The sequence below is a fragment of the Pinus tabuliformis genome, chromosome 3_2, assembly GCF_031772625.1.
Source record: "Pinus tabuliformis cultivar Carrire ecotype Pingquan chromosome 3_2, CPIR1, whole genome shotgun sequence".
Classification (NCBI taxonomy): domain Eukaryota; kingdom Viridiplantae; phylum Streptophyta; class Pinopsida; order Pinales; family Pinaceae; genus Pinus; species Pinus tabuliformis.
In genome coordinates this window covers 3,504,890-3,520,342 of record NC_142302.1, presented here as the reverse complement: position 1 = coordinate 3,520,342, position 15,453 = coordinate 3,504,890, and the positions used below count along the sequence as shown (strand labels likewise).

At 41.8% G+C, this 15,453-nt stretch overlaps 1 protein-coding gene across 2 annotated transcripts in view; it reads left to right on the top strand.

Moving 5' to 3' along the window:
• LOC149179522 (transcription factor ILR3-like) overlaps positions 1-15,453 on the top strand; it is a 156,749-nt gene that overhangs the window by 76,754 nt on the left and 64,542 nt on the right. The gene's annotated exons all lie outside the window — the stretch shown is intronic.

Below are 15,453 nucleotides of genomic sequence, written 5' to 3'. Positions count from 1 at the left end.
GAATTCTTCACCGAATTGCTTGCTTGAAATGAAGTGTTTCAACTTGTATTTATACTGGTTTTTGACTTTTGACGAAGAGAGTCGAGACATGTCTCTTGGTAGTGAGGCCGACATATACAGGTAGGCTTAGGTTGGCTAACAGAGAAAATACATTATTCCAACTTGTAAATTCATTTTTTCTCAATCTATAAGGAGTTAGAGGTCGAGCGATAGCTCGTTGGAAAGAGAAAATATCTTGTACAGGCTGGTGTCAATTTCATTGTTCAATGAGGTCATTTTCCTATCAATAAAATTAAATTTGTGAACTGTCATCATTATTTTATCATGGCAGCCTTTAAGATTTTGTGTCTTTGACAATGTTTAGGGCTTCTTCACTTGTGTTCTTCATTAGGTTTAGGGCATTCTTAGGGTATCATCATTTAACAAGGTATTTAGGGCTTAGGGCATCCTATTTGCCAATCAACATTTATTCATCCATCATATAAGGAGAAGGGCTTTCATCAATGAGTAGAAGGGTTTCATGGTAGGGGTTTCTTCATTCATCATTAGATCATGCATCAACAATTGATCACACATCATTAGATCATGCATCGACTATTTAGGGATTGTCATCATATAGATAGAGATATATAGCTAGGGAATTTGCATCATCTCATGCTTAGGGTTTTCTCTAGGGTTTGCATGAGGTTAGGGAAACAAGGCTTATTCATGTATTACAAGAATATTTGCCATCTCTAACAATGCCATATTGACATCAATGACAACATTGACCAACATAACTGCCCCTATAGCTCCTTACAATGATGATGTTATGAGGAGAGTTTTAAGGCTGATAATAGAGACTTTCCAGGACTTGGACAACAGTGGAGGCTCTACCTTTATGAAGAAGCTTGAGATTTTAAAAGTCATGGCCATGGTCAGAACATATGAAATCATGTTTGATCTGGAGTGTGGTGGCCTGATTCATCAGATGTACCAATGCTTCTTTAGCATTAGGAAACATCATCCTGATAGGGTCTTAACACATATGCAGCCATTTTGTCTTCATGTATGGGAGGTCGTGATGCCATTTGTTGGGAGTTGCAGACTAGATTGTTGAGCATTTGGAGGAAAGAACAACTGGTCTCACCTGCTGCTTATGACTTAGACGAAAGGTTGGTTGAGCACAACATTGTGCTGCTCAGAAGACAGATGACCAGGGAGGAGCTGCTCAGGTTTGTTGGATCATGCAACAAGAATGAGCTAAGAAGGAAGGGACTTTGCTTCATCTGCAAGGGGACCTTGGGGTCTTGACCACTCATGCTTGAGTGACACTGAGGAGATGACAAAGGTAGCGCAGGTGGAGATTCCTTTTGACCTTTAGGGTGAGGATTCTTCTTTGGATGAGTCTATGGGTTGATACGAGGATGCCTTCAAGGAGCATGAGTCATGTAGAGTTGTTGACAGTGGGCCAGATTTATATAATGAGCATTCAGTGGACCCTATGGGAGACATTCAAGATGGTGTGTCACTAGTGATGAGTTAAAGTGAGCAGGATATGGTGGAGCATGAGTCAGTTGAGGAGGATGATGCACACAATATGCATGATGAGCCTTTTGTTGGAGAGCCAGTTGGAGGTTCATATGGTGCCCGTAATGGAGGATGGGCAGCCACCCTTGGCGTCGACCATTGTTGAGGAGCAGACAGATGTACAGACAACTAGCAGGATGGCAGTATTTTCCAACACTTGTCCTCAAGAGGTGTTGGAGGTTGACAGGGTAGTTTTGTAGGAGGCTAGTAGACAGTAGGAGCGTGGAGTTTTTGACCAGAGGAGGGAGGAGCTGTTACAGATGGTGGTGCATCCATCTTTGGGTCAACCCACTGATGAGGTGCGGGTAGATGCACAGGCAACTGGTAGAGCTGCAATATTTCTAGGTGGCAGCCCTCTCCAGGAGTACATAGACATGGCTTGTAGCACATCTTGCCCACTTTTTCCTATTATAGAGAGAGGGATAGGTTTCCTTAGATAGATCTGGTTGATTGACCAGATAGAGAGCATCATCAGTTGAGCTGGGATCCATATCAGCCTAGTAGATTGGTTCCTTACAAAGGTGTCCATGCATTAGATTGGAGAGAGATCATGAGCTGGTACACTATTGATGGAGTATCATTTTTAGTCAGAAGCATTGTACTGCAAGAGCCCTTAGAGGTGAGGGATACTACATGCTTCAATTGGCAATAGGATGTAGGCTGGCCACTCATCAGTATTTCAGCACAACATCAACATGGTGAGATTGACTTTGGTCCATCCTAAGGGTTGGATTGGAGAGAGGTGATAAGTTGGTACGCGGTGGATGGAGCAGCACTCATGGTTGGAGTATAACACTACGGGAGCCATGGAGCCTTGATACTTGTTCTTGGTGGCTTTGGGTCCAGAAGGATTTGTTAATGATTGGTTTAGCCAGAGATTGGTCTGGGATTCGGGCATTGAGGGGTCTGTTCATGACGGGTTTACACAGAGGCAGAGCATCACCCAGTGGTTCGTATGGGATTCGGGCATTGGGTCTTAGTTGCGTTGGGCCATCAGATTGGTCCACAGGTTTGGATTGTTTGAGGGCAAGCAATCTTGGGGCGGGAGGATTTGTAATGTTTCTTTTTTTGGTGTTCCTTATGACATGGTTAGGATGGACTTTTAGAGTTGGGGGCAGATAGGTCACAGGTGCAGGTTGGTGTCATCAGTGGGCCCATGGGCTTTTGGAGGGATTTTGAGGAGTTTCTATGAGGTCCGATGGCATTCGATTGATATATTCCATCATCCGCATAGTTTGCCTTTCGTTTCGGTGCATTTCGACAACTTAAAAAAAACAGAGTTATTATTGGGTCTGACTCAATTAATTACGCTTAAGGTGGCATTCCAGGAGGAATACTTGACATAACACCTTAGTGTAATAGCTTGTTCGAACCAGGATGAGAAGATCTACAGGATGGGATGGTTAGATGTGAGTTTTAGTGACCCGAGGAGACATGGTGGCCAATTTACCCTTTTCCCACATTAAAAATAATATTTTAATTGAAATAAAAGGGAAAAGTGCTCCATGATTAAAATAATAATAAAATAGGAGGTTTAAGAGGGGTCCATCAAATCTATAAAAGAGGAGGAGTATGCCACTGGAGGACATCTTGGATTTGATATTACTTCTTGTATGAGAGGTTGAGAATTCGGTTCTCTACTTCATTGGTAGCCTTAGGACAAAAACCCTCGGGTGATTTTGGTGAGAGTGGACGAAAGCCTACCTCATCTCCTTGGTGGATTCAGCTAGAGTTCACAGGTGCAGTGATTGATTTTAGTCAGTTTTGGGAGGGCCGGTGCAGCATTAGAGCAGGTTATCTTGGAGGCCAGCTTTTCATCTCAGCTATTTTGGTTGTATATGCATGTAACCCCAGTTTATCCATTATAATAAAAGTTGAGAATTTTCCTGCTCATTTTGTTATGGGATTGCATTGCTCTATTTGTTTCATTTTGCATGGCAATATTTTGTTAATAGAATGTTGATTTTATAGTGAAATTTTGGGTTGAGTAAATTTCAGCATAATTAGCATAATATCCCGTTTGGGACATTACATTGATTTTCTGGGTTCTGGGCACAAGATCAACTAAAGGACGAGGTCACTTTCTCTTGGAATTGCTCTAGTATAGTTGTAAGTATCATTCTTTGTAGCATGCGAGCTTGGATCAAAGCTTAAGAAGGATCTCTGAATTCCTTGTGGCATCCTCACGAAATTTCTGTTGCTGGTTTCGGGGATCTGTGGCCTAAGATCGGACTTTTGTGAATTATTCATGACAAGTCTTTTGTAGAACTCAAGCGTGGATCTGTGGCAGTTCGGTTTATGCTTTTGGTAACATGACAGGGATCTCGAAGGGCAATTTCTTGGAATTGATTGAAGCTCTATAAGACATCCTCGCAAGGGCATTCTGAAGCTAGAAGTCACATCTTCATGAAGGCTAGATTAGCACATCCCCTTGCATAAGCATTCTATAGCAGGAAAACTAACTTTTGCAGGGATCAAAGCATAGTGAGGATTATAGAAGTCCTGTTCTGGGGTTTATAAGAGGAATCAGATCATAACGTATTCCCTCACAGTGGGCAGACTCAAAACGAAACGCTCGTTGTGGATCACATTAAGGGTTTGAAGCTGGATGGTAGAAACAGAAGCATTCACTATGGTCTAAGACAAGATTGAGAGTCGAACAAGCTGTCCAAACCTTTGTTGAGGTTGAAACAGAAGTTGGAAGTTGGGCTCGACAGACAGAAGGGGTAGTCGAGAACTGCTGTATTCTCAGATCTAGTGTAGTAAGTAGATATAGGCCACAATTGTTTTATTCCTTGTAACTGTAGAAATCAGTTAGGGCATCCGGTTTTGTTGATTAGGAATCTAGAAATTGTTATCTGGATCACTTCTGTCATAGGGAATTGATGCTTGTCCTAAATTGAGCTACATGTTGCATTGAATTGGTTTGGCATCTTCATACTGCATTTCTGGATTGTTGAACAATACATTGTCTTGCCAAGATTTTATATGGTTGATTACACAATGTTCATTGTTTCATTGGAATAAAATTTGACTGTTCAACGAATATATTGAATTTAGTCACTGTACTGGAAAAAGAAAAGATATTGCTTCCGAAATCCTAGTGCAAAATTTACCCTAGATCATTACATGTATAAAGGTAAAGTAACCTCAAAAATATGCAGTTTAAATTAGAGTAGCATTTAGGAAAATCTACTTATTGTGTCATCGGAAAACCTCCTCTCTGTTTAGGCTGGTGCTTTCCAACCGCAAAGGTGTCCCTAACTATTCATGTACTGCAATTACTCTTGAAATCTGCACATAAAGTCACATAACAACACACTATATATTCCTTGGGATGTTATTAAGCAGCTAAAGGGAGTTATAAATATGGTTTTGGGTTTGTATGGTGGAAAGTTTCCCTTCGACATTAAAATGACGAGAAGAAGAAGAAAGAAAGTGCTTATAAATTAAAAATCTCATCAAGATACAGAGCTATAAAGACATCTAATACATTGCATGAAGAAGCCACCAAGTATCAACAAACTTCAAAAGCCAAAAAGAAACATAGTCAAGTCTTATTATGCATTTGCCAATAGGTTGATTGCACCATAGAGATAGAGTGCAGAACTAGTCCAATGATGATCCCAGCACAAAGTATAGAAGCTTGAATATAATAGAAGAGAATGAGAGGGAAAGAGAGATATGTTGCTGCTAGAAGAAAACTCCACCATTGTCCAAGAGCGACCTCATCCTCTTAATGATCAATGAGGTCAAATCACCCATGCAAGACTCTTCCTCTAAGCCATGCTCATTGATGAGTATGTGTGGAGAAGAGTTATGATTACTCATTGAATGAGTGGAGTAGAGTGTACATGTACTGAAATCTTCCTCCCTCATGCTCTTTTATACACTAGAGTTATGCAGTGATGATCTAATGATAGATAGGAGTGAAGTATTAACTTGTTGGAGTTAAAGTGAAGAAGAGTAGCCACGTGCTTTAGATATCTTGGAGTCCTTTCCCCATGTGCCTTGATCCTCTTGAGATGTTCTTCAGTGAACGAAGGATGAAGTGGAGAGAGAGATGCAGGTACTTTGTTGATCGGGTGAGAGGTTGAGTGAACTAAAGCATGCTAGCTAGTCCAGTGGAGATTCTTTGGTTTCAACTGATGATCAACTGATGGTGAAGTGGAAAGAGAGACGTCATGTCCCTAGTTAGCTCGTCCACATGCTTAATTATCTCCTAAATCAATGCATGCATCCCAGTGGTCTTCAGGTAACTCATGCAAGTGCTCTAAACTCCAAGATACTCCCAGTCTTATCCATGTACAATAATCGATATGCATGCACCTTGATGTTGCCACTTGTCATCCCAAGGAATTGTCACATAACCTTGCGTGCATGCCACATGTCACTCCTGGATTTGTCACATGCCACCACCAGAAGCTGCCATGTGTCATCATGGAATTGCCACATGTCACCATGTTATAAGCAATAAATAGACAAGTCGCAAATAGCAGTCCCCCTAAAAATTAGGAAAACTTAGAAACTGTCCAGAATTGCTAAGGGAACCCTACTAAATATAGCACACCTAAAAATAAGCACTACTAAAAATTAGAAAATCCCTCACATGTTGATGAATGGAGCAAATACGCTCAGTAATTGACAGAAGAAATATATATATATTTTTATTAATAAATTGAATGATGGATTACAATGGTGGGAGGCCTTGGCTTAAATACAACCTAGGTGCCATTACATGAGGGGGCATGATCTTTGATCGTGCCCCTTAGTTTAGAAATTAAATTAAATTAATTTTATACATAACATTGCCTTCCTCTTGAAAGAATGCTTTGTCCTCAAAGCATAGGTAACGAAGGATGTTGCTGACAGAATGTTTTGGTCTCCCAAGAGGCTTCTTCTTCTGGTAGGTCCTTCCACTTAATCAAGTATTCTTTGATTACTCGTGATCGCAACTTCTTTTCCTTGACGGTGATGACTCCTGGTTCTAAATGATCTTCCCTTCATCATCTAATGTCGGAAGTGTTGTCTGTGCCACTTGGTGTTTGCCAAGTGCCTTTTTAAGGCAAGATACATGGAAGACGTTGTGAACACGACTTTTATCAGGAAGGCTTAAGTTGTAGGCTACTTGGTTGATTTTTTTGTTAATTTGGTACGGTCCATAGAACTTTGGTGCCAATTTGTTTTTTCCCTTCTGTTTTAAGGACAATTGCTTGTAGGGCTGAAGTTTAACAAATACCCATTCTCCAACTTCAAATTCTCTCTCTGTTCTGTTTCAGTCAGCCTGCTGCTTCATACGATTTCTTGCGATATTTAGGTTTTCCTTTAGTGCTTAGAAGACCTTTTGGGTTTCTTCTAAGTTCTAACTGATCTTTAATTGTTGGAAGTTTTTTCTCGATAATGGCAAGGTCCTTCCATTTAGAAAGTTCGTAACCATACTAAGCTTGAAATGGGTCATTTTTGCTAAAGTGTGGTAAGTGGAATTGTAGCACCATTTGGCAAGGTGTAACCATTGAGCCCACTTATTTTGTTTGTCTATTGCATAAAAACGAAGGTAGGCTTCTAAACATTTATTGAAAACTTCTGTCTATTTGAGGATGGTACGTTGAACTCATGTTGAGGTATGTTCCTATATGTTTGAAAATTCCCTCCTAAAATTGCCTTTAAATTTGTCACCTCTGTCGCTAACAATGACTTTGGGAAACCCATGTAGTTTGTACACATTTTTGCAAAATATCTCAGCGATTTGTTCTGTTGAGTATGATTTCTTCATTCCTATGAAGTGTGCATACTTGGTGAGTTTGTCGATTACTATGAGGATTTTGTCTTTTCCATATGATAAGGGTAATCCTTTGATAAAGTCCATTGATATTTCTTTCCACTTATGGTTTGGAATATTTAAGGGATGGAGCAGTTCATGGGTCATAATGTTCTCATTTTATTTCTCTGGCATTGGTCGCATTCTGCCCTATCATCCCATTGAAATTAGTTATTTTCAAAAGGTTTGTTAGGGGTGCAGATACATGAACATAGTTTTGAATAAACATTCGATAGTATCCAATGAACCCTAAGAATCCTCTTAATTTGGAGATGGTAACTGGTCTAGGCCATTCTTTTATAGCTTTGATCTTATTAGGATCTACTACTCCTTCCTTGGATGTTATGTGTTCGAGGTACTCTACCTCTTCCTTTCCAAAGGCGGACTTAGACATCTTTGCATAAAATTGATGTTATTCTAATATAGTGAGAACTTGCTCCAGATGTTGTAGATGCTCCTTCCATGTTTTAATATAGATTAGAATATTATCAAAGAATACTAACACATACTTTCTTAGATATGGATGAAATACCTCATTCATGGTAGCCTGGAAGGTTGTTGGAGCATTAGTTAAACCAAAGGGCATTACCTTAAATTCATAATGACCTTCATGTGTTTGAAAGACAGTCTTTGCTATGTCCTCTAACCTTATTTTGATTTGGTAGTGCCCCGATCTCAAGTCCAATTTTGAAAAATATTGGGCTCATGAAGCTCATCTGACATTTAGTCTATAAAGGGGATCAAAAACTTGTTCTTAATTGTTATCTTGTTCAACCCTTGATAATCTACACATAGTCTAATGGATCCATCCTTCCTTCAGACTAGAACCACCTGAGCAACATAAGGGCTTTTAATTTTTGTGATGATTCCACACTTTAAAATATCTTGGACTAATCTTTCGATTTCAATTTTTGATGATGTGGATACCTATACGGCTTGATGTTGACAGGGTTTGACCTTGATTTAACTTCGATTATGTGCTCGATTTCTCTTTCAGGGGGCATCTTCATTGGAAGATGTTGGAACACCATTTTGTGTTTTTGGATCAATTCTTGAACTTCAGGTGGTTCTTCGCTAACCAATTTCGAAGCCAACATTTCCATTTGATGGCACTGCACTCCTTTTTGGATCAACTTCATCATTTGATAGGATGATACAATTTAATTTTGAGGAGGTTGACAACCATATAACTTGTATTTCTTCCCCTCTGATCTAAACTTTATAAATTGGTTTTGATGGTTAGCAAAGTAAGTGCCTAGAGTTTGTAGCCATTGGATTCCTAGGACCACATCCACTCCTCCCAACGGTATTGTATAGAATGGGGATTCTAGATTGTAGTCCTAAATCTGCAATTTGGCTTTATGGCATTTTCCTACTTTTTCGATTTCTTCCCATCAACTACCATTACTTTCATATTGGGCATTGGATACGTGAAGATGTTGAGCCTTTTTTTATTTGAGTCCAAAAAGTTGTGAGTGTTGGCGGTATCTGTTAGAACCATTACATTTCTCTTTTTGATATGTCCTTTTAACTTAATGTCTGGGGTTGAGATATCCTTGTCATCGCTGATAATGACACTTGCGGAATATTTTTGTTGTTTGATTTTTGGAAAAATTGTAAAGAATCTTCAACTTCTTATATGTCCGAATCTTCACTATCTGAATCATTGGTTGCTTCACATATATACAGGTTCTTGGTCTCTTTTCCTTTGACACATTTATTTTTAGAATCCCATTTTTTGCCACAACGTTTGCACCCCTCTTTAATTCTTTGCATTTCCAAATTAGTTTTTCTTCCTTCACGTAGCTCTGGTGGAACATACTTTGTATTTTCCACGTTAGTAGATTGGGGAAATCTTCGCCTCGAATATACTCTTTCAACTTTTGGCAAATGCATTCTTTTGAGTTTTTTTTTTTTGTGCGGCTTTTGCTTATTGTCTTGCTTCTTCTATAGAAGTGATATCACGAAGCTTAAGCTCATCCTGGAGATGTGGTTTGAGTCCTGTGATGTATGATTGAATAAGATGAGTCTCTAATAACCTAGGTACTTGTGTAGCTAGAGTTTCCCATTCTCTAGTATATTTGTCCACATCTCCTTTTTGTTGTAGCCTAGTGAGTGTCGAGAAGAACTCTTCTTCTTTGACACCTTGGAACCTCTTAAAGAATGCATTTTTGAATTTCCTCCAACTGATAGCATGTGTCGTTTTCTTCCACCACATATACCAATTATATGCTTCACCTTCCATTTGCATGGATGTATGCCTGATCTTTTCATCGTCATTGTCAATACTGTAAATCTTGAAATATTCTTTTGCTTTATTGAACCATGCAACACTGTATTTCTCATTATCGTCAAATTTGGAAAGTTCAAGTTTTGCTCTTCGTTGATATGTAGCGATTGGTGGAACGAAGAAGGGGTATTGGGTGGAGAGCTACATATTTTGAAAATTCATGTTACTATTTTGTTGATTGGGTATGGAAGATGCTTGTGGAGACTCAAGGGTATGATGTGAGTCTGATGAGTTTGATATATCTGAAGGATCCAAGTGTTGAGTAGCTTCATTATTGTGGGGTAGTTGATCAGTTGTAATTTTCAACTTTCCACAAATAGAGTTCAACGCCACTATTGCTTCATTATGAGCCATCATTGCTTCATTATGATTTCCATTTTAAATTCGTTATGATTTTGCTCAACCTGATTCTCTATTTTCCTCGTCGTGTTCTGGATCTCCTTGATTTCTTTGGCATGTCTGGTGACTTTATTCTCAATTTCTATCAATTTTTTATTAAAATCACTCATTGTCATTGACCAGGATGTTGATCAAATGTGTGGTGGAGTCTATTTATCCAACTTAACTCGATTTCTTTTTAATATTTATAATATAACAATATATATATTTTATAAATATAATAACTCAACTATATAATAATTATTATATAACTTATTAAAATAAATTATATAACAATTATATATAATAACTAATATAATAAAGTGCGTTATGTAGATATAACTAACTTGACTGTAAAATGATGAGGGACACGACTAATTGGGCAGATAGGACAAATGCGGCACAGGGACGGGAACAGGCGGTTAACAGAGTTGACAAGGGACAAACACGGGCAACTGACAGGCTGCGTGGAAGGTAGCTCAATCGACGTAGAGAAGTGGAATGACGTGATGTTCGGGATCTGACGTTCTGCGAGTAAGAAGTATAGGCAGAGATGTGGGCGGCAGTGGGGTCGGCATGAGAATATTGTCATGTCCCCTCTCAAACACATTTGTAACAGGGTATTTCCACACATTTTTGCACAATTTTGGCTAAGGGAAAGAACCCAACATTTTCGACTTAGGGACCTAGAGGGTATAGTTGACCTAGCAATCGAGTGTGCACCTCTGCTAGGAGAGTTTCGGTCAGCACCAGTGGCCAACTAGTTTTTGGGTAGACTCCTTGGGGTGCCTTGGTATGACAATTGTACACGGGGTCTTAGGATGATCAACATACTCTGGCAGGAGTTTGTTGGAGGAGGTGGCATTGGCAGGCCACCAGACAGTGCCTTGTATGGAGCTGGGGATTCTTCGCATTTGTGTGAGACACAGAGGAGCAGAGCAGTGGTGGCATCATTGCTGACACCTGGGGAGGTTCACTTCTTGGATCCCTTAGGGAGGACTTGGAGGGGAGGTCCCCTCATCAGAGAGCATGGTGATGCGACAGTGGAGGTGATGATCCGGGTTGGATGCGGGCCGACACATATGGACACAGCTTTAGGCCATCTCATTCAAGGATGGGTAGGAGCATCTAGCGTAGAGCAGTGGTCTGCAGATGGGCATGGAGACACATGGGGGTGTGTCGTAGTATGTTGGATTGCGCTGTGGAGTGGGAGTGCCTCACATCGCATTGAGTACATGCGGGGAGTGACAGGTACAATGACACAACCGAGACACAGGACAGTACAGGATGGCATAGCCATAGCCAAGGGTATCCAGTGGTGTATAGGGGTAGGCTGCGGTGTACAGTGGCATGTCCAGGAGTACTGGGATGATCGATGGTATGCAGGGGTGTATAGTACTACACAGCGAGGTCTTGGAGTGTTGCCTCCAAGGAGACCCTTGGACGGAAACATCAGGCATACCTTTGGGCATAGTTCACCTAGGATCGACAGGGACACAGATGAGTGATACTTGATGGTATCCGTGGGGACTCGCATGCTTGACCATCTTCTACATCCCTCCCGGGCGCAGTCAATTTTGCTGTCAACTTCCTGCACTCTGGGCATGAGCAACGGGGGACAAGGAGCTCACCCGAGATATTTGGGTGACGCTCGCACTAGGGGGGAGACTTTTCAACAGTGGCATTGGATTGGTGCGTCAGTTGATAGCCACAGGTTGGGGAATGAGGTGATCATCTGCAGGGGTGGCATATCATTCATCATCGAGCCTACGTCTAGGGAGCTAGTCCTAAGGGAGACATGTGTCACTCTTTTCTCAGGGCATGTCGAGACCAAGCATGAGCAGAGGATAGCGGTTACGATTGAGGTAGTTTCCCAGTATGTGTCTGGGCTCCAGACCTTATATTGGCACATTATCGAGAGGGCGGATGGCAGACCCAGGGGAGATGGTTGGTAGGGACAGGAAGGATCCACATACCCTGAGTCGATTACAAGTATCGGATACCCATCTTTTGGTTGCATTCACGGGGTAGCTCTTTGGCACACGTGGCTTCCAACGATCTTCGGTAGTGCACAATGGCAGGCACAAGGCAGATTAGCATGCATTAGATTAGCCCACGATATATAGAGCCTATATAGTGATCACATGCAGGGACTAGAGACGAGGGCTAGAGGGATTCCATCGGTTGACAGGGCTATGCCGCAACAGGTTTGGCTATGGGATGCAAGGATTCAGTTGATCGATAGATCACTCGTGATGAGCGGAGTCGTGGCAGAGAGATATAGTTCGCTCTTGGGATGACACATGGGGGTTCACAGAGGGTTTCATCATATGGGGAGGCAGACATTCTCTGTTGCTGCACAGGTTCAGAGTTAGATTTGGATGGGTAGGCCTTGGTGCCATGGAGATGCCTAGGCAGGATGTGTCTCGCCTCTTTCAGTATTCCACCATCGAGTTCCAGGAGAGGAGGATACTGATTGCGCACAATGGGGAGTATGACATAGTCAAAGTAGCGCAACGTCAGCATGGTGGCACCACTCTGGGACTAGCAGGGAACTAGGGCATCACAACTCTTCACAACTCAATAACCTTTAGGGATGCGCCGACTACTACAGGGGGAGATCATATAGATCTTCCATTGGGCTTTAGCGAGTCATTGATGGAGCAGGGGACTTCTGGTACTTTCACTGGGCAGGATAGTGAGTGGAGTGAGGGGAGCTTCATGTTGGACAGGATTGCCTAGGATCCTGGTATTGAAGGATTCTTTCATATCAGGACAATGCAGAGGTTAGGGACGATCTAGTGGCACATCTAGGACCCTGGCACATTTTGCAGTGACAGTGGGGAGCAACAGTTAGAGAGGATGCTTGTTCAAGCATTGCTTGAGGACAAACGATTTTTGGTGCATTGGAGGAGCTTGCTGGATGAGGATGCCACTTGGGAGGGTGAGCACATTTTGGAGCACCCAACTTTGAGGCTGCTTGAGGGCATGCAACATTTGGGAGGGGAGGACTGTCATCTCCTTTCTTCAACTCATTTATAACAGGGTGTTTCCACACATTTTTGCACAATTTTGGCTAAGGGAAATAACCTAGCATTTTCGACTTAGGGACTTTGGAGGAATCGACTTAATTTGGTTGCTAGTGGAAGGTGGGGGCCACCCACGTGGGAATTTGAACTAGGCCATTCGAATGGCTTGGAGGTAATTCGAAGTGTTGGATGGAGGGGCCCACATGAGGCAAGGAAGACCCACAAAGATAAAAGCAGGAGGGAGCTCTCATTTGGATTCAATCTTACACCTTGCAATCAAAAGTACTTCACTGTTCGCTCTGCTGTTTCGCTGAGTCAACCGGATGTTTAGCCACGAATCTCTCAAGAGGGAGATTCAACCTCTACTTCGGGGGACCATCCGTGCCCGCCTTAGAGAGGCAGTTACATAAGTATTTCAGGAGTTTGGGGAGTGTGTTATAGCACTACCATTCAGCCACAATAGGGAGTGCGTATTTCTGGCTAGCTGGAGAATACGCAGGGGGAGTTTGGAGCTATCAATGATCAAGCATTTGCCGGGAGAGTTAGAGGATTGGGAGAGCAGCAAAGGGCCAACCTTTCTTGTGAGTTTTGGAGCCAGCAGAGCCAGCATCCCAGCAGTTCGAATTACTGGGCTTGGGGACAGCATAGAGGGCCAGTCCAGCAATTTCGTGGAGCTAAGGAGCAGGTGCCATAGGCCGGAAGCCCATCCGGGAAGTCAGGGGATTGATAGCAGAGGTCAGCCCAGCACTTTGGGTCCATTTCCGGGAGGATTTACAAGCAGATTCCAGCAGACCGAGTTTTGCAATTGCTGCTGAAGCTGGGATCCAAGGGGGTCAAATTTCAGAAGTCTAAACCAGCCAAATTCCTTCGTGGGTTTTTCCGAGTTTTCTGAGAGGGGTCCGTGGTTAAAATTTCAGAATTTTCCAGATGCTATTCAGGTCTGAAATCCTAATTCTTATAATAAGGCGAATTGCTAGTTAGCTGGGGAATTCGCACCATAAATTTGGCTCAGAGATAGGCCAAACCCTTTCTGGGTTTTTGTGGGTTTGGTCAAGGAGCTTGAGGTTAAATTTGCAGCATTTTCTGAGCATTAGAGGTGGAGTTTCTTGCGGTCCCTTTCCAGCCAGCAGTGTAGGTTTTTGGGCAGCGCAGAGCATTAGAGGAGCGGTCATTTCCAGCATTTGAGATCATTGTATTATCACTTGGGTTCTGTCACGCTTGCCATTGAGGCAAGCCCAGGTTCTTTCCTCCATACTATTGTACTTGCCCTATTGATTAATAAAATGGCTCAGCTGGTTCTTACTTCTGGAGTTTTTATGAGCATTTGCTGATTGTTTAAGATTTATGTGCTGTAAATTGTTTTTTGCTTTGCATAGTATTGTTTATTTAAGTTTGGAACATTACAAATATGATGGCGGTGCAGGGAGATGTGGGCAGTGGAGAGATGTGGGCAATGAGATGCAGCAGTGAACAGGGCACTTTCAGCTGAGTAATTGAACTGCTCTGATACCAGATGGAGCAAATACACTTAGTAATTGACAGAAGAAATATATATTTTAATTAATAAATTGAATGATGGATTACAATGGTGGGAGGCCCTGGCTTAAATATAGCCTAGGTGCCATTACATGAGGGGGCATGATCTTTGATCGAGCCCATTAGTTTAGAAATTAAATTAAATTAATTTTATACATAGCAATGGAAGTATACTCAATGGACTTGATTTTCAGCAAGGAGTCCATATATGCAATCAAAACTGACATGTGAGCCTCTGTACTGAAACTGCTAAAAATAGGTGTCGTGTGTTGTCTGGAAAAGGCTCATCAGACTCAGCAGGTGTCAAGGACTCCAAATATAACATGCTCTCTGCCATGCGAGCCTCTGAACCGTGTCTCCTAAAATATAGTACTGCTGCCAAAATAATAACTTTCTCCAATCTGATGAAAAACCTGTGCAGCATCTGTCTCTGAATCAGGATCACATCACTGAACCAATCCGCATCTGGACTATGTGTCAAGCAACCTCTGACTCATGAAAACTGTATTTGGAATCATACTCTGAAATGAGCTGGCCCTGAATCCTGCATTTTGCTAAGGAGAAAATCTGGATTTTACAGGACGTCTAGGCATCTTGAGATACCTGAGATAGTCCTTGACCATATCAGAAACATGAGTTAAATATCCTTGGTACTTGTGGGCAACCCTCATCCAATATTAGGGATCTTCTGCATCATCCCGTGTCAAGAACACGGGGAAAGCAGGGGATGTGATCCTCGCTGTTGCGGATGTTCTTCTGAATAATGTGGATTCTTACTGTGCTAAGAACAGAGTTCATTTAAGTCATAGTGAATTGCACTTTGACGCATGAAT